Genomic DNA, 5,950 nt, shown 5'->3' with positions numbered 1-5,950 from the left:
AATAACAACTTACGATTATTTCCTTTTCTTCTCCTTCCATTAGTATTCTTGAATGCCTTGTTAGTTTTGAAAATATAATTTTATTTAGATTTATATTTCTACTTGTTTGTATGAAATCCATTTGCTTTCTTGTTGTTTTCTATTTACAATGTATCTCACAGCAACTGTGAGCTCAATGCCTCTCCAGTCTTCAATCATGCATTTATTCACTCCTTTCATGTCATTAAGGATGATGTTAAATGGGAATAGGATGATGGTCCATCCTAAGAGCACCTCATTAGACACTCCTCCCCAACTGTAGAGTGAGCTGTTTATCCAGTCCCTGTGACCAGCCTTCTCTCACCTCCGTTTCGTCAATAGCTACTTTAACTAGGCTGTCATCATTGCTCGATTTCCCAAATTTCCTTTCTTCATTTTTCTCTTTAAAAAATGAGAGCTGTATCTAACCCATTGTCAACGGCTCATTGATTTTTATGTTCCTCCTTATTTGTTACCAGGCTTGTATTTTCTCTGCCCTCTTTTCTTCTCTTTCAACATTTAAAAGCTCTACTCGGTGGTGTTACTAATATGTCTCTGTGTTGCTCTTCGCCAGTGTTCCTTACTGAAATTTCCTATCTTGGATTCTGTTTTCCATTTTTAACTGACTCTTGTTTGTTCGTATATCTTATATAATAAGTTAAACTGCTGGAAGGTAAAAAAACAAAAGCATGTTGTACATGCTTTTGCATTGAGCATTTTATAAATTATGTTTTTTGATCATCACAAACATCTTTCACACAATTTCCCCAATATTGTTCAGCAATTGGAAACTCTTTTTTTTGTTTGTTTGGTTTTTTTTTAAGAAATATTAGTGAACTGCTGTGATATAGAAGAGATTGGAAAAACTGAGAAGAATCTGCAACTGTAGGAAACATAGTTTAAGAACTTTGCCTTTGATTATCATCTTGCTGGTAGAACAAGTACAGTAGCTGTTGCTAATGATGTACCTGGGTGCTGCAGAAAACATGCTCCAGAAATCAACTTCATTTGCCAAGTTTCAGGACTGACAAGAGAAAGCTGCTTTTTTATAGTTATTCATTAAAATTTTTATTTTATTTTAAGTGGAATCTTATACAACATTCATTCTATGTATTTAAATAGTATCATTACAAATATATTTTACTTTCCATATACTTGGGGATTTTTTTAAAGGGAATGCCTATACATTAAATAAAACAGTAATTACAGAAAATTCCATGGACAGATTTGTAGAAATACCTGAATTATCCAATATATGAGTTACATGTCTCTTAACTTTCTGGAGAAAAACACATAAAATTAAGCATTTCTTATAATATAGAGATATAAAGAGAGGAATTAAATCTTATAGCTCTATAAAGATAACATTCAGACATTTTACCTTTCTATTATTAACAACGTTGTTTTATTTGTACCTACTAAATCAGTGACACCTTTTCTATTCCTGTTCTTGCCTATATTCCTGAATAGTACATAGCCTTTATGTATCATATTTTATAAATCTTATATGCTTTTACTTTATTAAAAAATTTAATTGCGCAGTACTGTCAATAATTGACATTTTTTCCTTTGAGTATTCTCTTTCTCAATATTTTTTGCTTCCATTTATTTTGTTATTTTTCAAAGTTCCTAAAAGGAAATGTGAGTGTACCTGTGGAAATTTGGGAAGTTAAGTTATTCAGTCTTAATACAATAACCCACACATGCTTAATTTTTGTGACCTCCAATTTTGACTTTTTTTTTTTTCATTTTGAGAATAGATATTTTCTGGAACTACCTTTCAACTTTGTCCTTCTGTACCTGGCTTATCTAACTTAACATGCCTTCCAGGTTTATTCATGTTGTAACAATAGAAATATTTCCTTTTTATGATTACATAGCATTTTATTGTATGTATCTGCCATGTTTTCTTTATCCCTCTGTGGATATTTAGATTGCTTTCATATCTTGGTTACTGTGAATAATGCTGCAATGAACATGAATGTGTAGGTATCTCTTTAAGATACTGATTTCATTTCCTTTAGATATATACCCTGTAGTGGGATTGCTAGATCATATGGTAGTTCTATTTTTAATTTTTGATGGAACCTCCATACTGTTTCCTTAACGGCTGCACTAATTTACGTTAACAACAACACTTTTATCTCCATGCTTGCCAACGTGTATCTTTTGTCTTTTTTGATAGAAGCGACTTTAACAGGTGTAAGATAATCTATTGTTGGTTTTTTAAAATAGTTTTTAAAAATAGTTTTATATATTTGGGGGATACATGTGATATTGATACATGCATATAATATAATGATTCAACCAGGGCAATTGGGAGATTCGCCTTTTATATGTAGGAACATTCCAATTCCTCTCTTCCAGAAATTTTGCACTATACAACAAATTATTGTTAAAGTTACCCTACTGTACTATCAAACCTTAGGTTTTATTTCCTCTAACTGTATTTGTGTATGTACTAACTAGCCTTTTGTCTATCCCTGGCCACTACCCTTCCCAGCCTCTGGAACTACCCTCTAATTCCATGGGATCCACCTTTTTAGTGCTCACTTATGATTGAGAACAGGTGGTATTTATCTTTCTGTGCCTGGCTTATTTCATTTAACATGACTTCCAGTCCCATCCATATTGCGGCAAATGGCAGGATTTCAATTTTTTTTATGGCTGCAGATATCTACCACATTTTCTTTATCTGTTCACCCATTGATGGATACTTAGGTAGATACTATAACTTGGCTATTGTGAATATAGCTGGAATAAACAGAAATACAGATATCTCTGTGATATACTGATTTCCTTTCTTTTGGAGATATATATATATATATATAGAGAGAGAGAGAGAGAGCGCGCGAGCGCGAGCGCAGTGAAATTGCTGAATCATGAAATAGTTTTATTTTTAGTGTTTTGAGTACCATCCATACTGTTTTCCTTGGTGGCTGTACTAATTTACATTGCCATGAACAGTGTATGAGCGCTCCCCTTTCTCTACACCCTTGCCAGCATGTTTATTTCAGTCTTTTAGGTAAAAGCCATTTTAACTGGGGTGAAAGGGTAACTCATTGTAGTTTTGATTTACATTTTCCTGGTGATTAGCAATGCTGAGGGGTTTTTTTTTTTTTTTTTCATTAAAAAAGCCATTTGTATGCCTTCTTTTGAGAAATGTCTATTCAGATATTATGTTCATTTTTATTTTTAACTTTCATTTTAATTTCAAGGGTACAAGTGCAGGATGTGCAGATTTATTACATAGGTAAACGTGCGTCGTGGGGGTTTGTTGTACAGATTATTTCATCACCTAGGTATTTTGTTCATCTTTAAATTCCATTATTTGTGGGTGTTTTCTTCTTTTTGCTATTGAGTCGTTTGAGTACTTTATGTATTCTGATTATTCAACCCTTTTGGGATGGATCATTTAAAAAAGGTTTTCCCTATTCCATTGGTTGTCACTTCACTTTGTTAATAATTTCCTCAGCTGTCTAGAAACTTTTTAGCTTGATTTAATCCCATGTGTCTGATTTTGCTTTGGTTGTTTGTGTTTTTCAGTCAAACCCAAATAATCTTTGCCAGACCAATGACCTGAGTGTCTTCTTGATAATTTTCTTTTAGTAGTTTCATTGTTTCACATCACACATTAGAGTCTTTAATTCATCATAATTTGATTTTTGTGTATGATTATCCAATATTCTCAGCACCTTTTATTTAAAAATCTGTCCTTTCCCCAGTATATATTCTAGGCACTATTCTCCAAAATGAATTGGCTGTAAATGTGTGAGTTTCTATTTAGGTTCTCCATTCTGCTCCACAAATCCACATATCTGTTCGTATGCCATTAATATGCTATGTGGATTACTATGGCTTTTCAGCATATTTTGAAGTCAAGTAGAGTGATGCCTCCAGCTTTCTTCTTTTTGCTCAAGATTGCTTTGGGTATTTGGAGTATTTTTGGTTCTATATGAAGTCTAGGATTGTTTGTTCTATTTCTGTGAAGAATGTCATTGGCATTTTGATAGAGATTGCATTGAATCTGTAGATAACTTGGGTAGTTTAAGCATTTCAACAATATTAATTCTTCTAATCATGAGCTGGGATATATTTCCATTTGTTTATGTTCTCTTCAATTTCTTTCTTCACTGTTTTATAGTTTTCCTTATAAAGACTTTTTACTTCTTTGGTTAAATTTACTCATAGGCATCATTTTTGCAGCTATTGTATTGTGATTGCTTTCCTAATTTCTTTTCTAGATTGTTCACTGTTGGTGCATATAAGTGCTACTGAATTTTATATGCTCATTTTGGAGCCTGTAACTTTGCTGAAGTTGTCTTTAAGTTATAATAGTATTTTAGTGAAGTCTTTAGGTTTTTCTAAATGTATCATGTCATATGTGAAAAAAAATAACGATTTATTTTCCAATTTGGATGCCCTTTATTTCTGGTGCCTAAATGCTCTGATTAGAACTTCTAGTACCGTACTGAATAAAAGTGATAAAAATGAAGATGATTTTCTTGTTATGGATCTTAGAGGAAAGGCTTTAATTTTTCACTGTTTAGCATGATTGATGTTGGCAGTGTGCTTGTCATATATGGTGTTTATTGTTTTGAGGTATGTTTCTTCCTCATTTTGTTGAGAATTTTTATCACAAAGGAATGTTGAATTTTGTCAAATACTTTTTCAGCACCTACTGAGATGATTATATGATTTTTGTCCTTCATTCTGTTAATGTGATATACCACATTTATTGATTTGCCTATGTTGAAATATCCTTGCATCCCTGGGATGAATCCCACTTGATCATGATAAATGATCTTTTTATCGTGTTTTTGTATTCAGTCTGTTACTATTTTGTTAAAGATATTTACATCTATGTTCATCAGGGATATTAGCCTGTAGTTTTCTCTTTTTGTTGTGTCCTTGCGTATTGTTGGCATCAGGGTAATTCTGGCCTCGTAGAATGAGTTTGGAAGAATTTCTTCCTTTTCAAATTTTGTAACAGTTTGAGTAGAATTGTATTAGTTATGCTTTCAATGCTTGACAGAATTTAGCAGTGAAGCCATCTGGTTTTACTTTGATGGGTATTACTGCTTTGATCTCATTACTTATTATTAGTCTGTTCGGGTTTTCTATTTCTTCATAGTTCAATCTTGGCAGGTTCTTTGTGTCCAGTAATTTATCCCATGCTAGGTTTTTCCATTTTGGGGTGTATATTTGTTCATAATAGTTTATAATTTTTTTTTTTTGCATTTCTGTTGTATCAGTTGTCGTATCTTTTTTTTTGTTTCTTATTAAATTTTTTTGGATCTTTTTTCTTGGTTATTGTAGGTAAGTTTACCAATATTGTTTATCTTTTCAGAAAAAATCTTTTGTTTCATTGATCTTCTGTATTTTTCTTATTCCCCACTTTGTTTCTTATCTGAAATTTGTTATTTCTTTCTTTTTACTAATTCTGGGGTGGATTTTTTTCTTCTTGCTTTGCTGATTCTCTCAGGTGCATCACGACGTTTTTTATTTGAAATATTTCTACTTTGTTGATGTAGTTGTTTATAGCTGTAAACCTTCCTCTTACTACTGATTTTACCCTATGCCATATATTTTGGTACATTGTATTTCCATTTTCATTTATTTTAAAGTATTTTTATTTTCAAAATTATTTATTCATTTATTTTTATATTGGAGGGTTTCTCACCAGAAAATTTGCTAGACAGATTCTAAAAGAGCTGTAACACTTAATAATATATTTTTACATTTCCACCTTAATTTCTTCATTGACCCATTAATTGTTCAGGAACTTGTTGTTTAATTTCCATGTGTCTGTATAGTTTCAAGTTCTTCTTATTTTTATTATCTAGTTTTATAACATTGCAATAATAAAAGATACTTGATATGACTTTGACCCTTTTGAATTTGTTGAAACTTATTTTGTGGCCTAACCAAT

General features: G+C 31.8%; 1 pseudogene; it reads right to left on the bottom strand.

The window, feature by feature from the left end:
• Window positions 1–5,690: 5,690 nt before the first annotated feature.
• LOC119620543 (U7 small nuclear RNA) lies at window positions 5,691–5,743 on the bottom strand (annotated as a pseudogene).
• Between the last annotated feature and the right edge of the window lie 207 nt (window positions 5,744–5,950).

Source organism: Chlorocebus sabaeus, chromosome 18, assembly GCF_047675955.1.
Source record: "Chlorocebus sabaeus isolate Y175 chromosome 18, mChlSab1.0.hap1, whole genome shotgun sequence".
Taxonomy (NCBI): Eukaryota; Metazoa; Chordata; class Mammalia; order Primates; family Cercopithecidae; genus Chlorocebus; species Chlorocebus sabaeus.
Note: the sequence above shows the minus strand (reverse complement) of the source record. Positions and strands in the feature narration are given on the sequence as shown.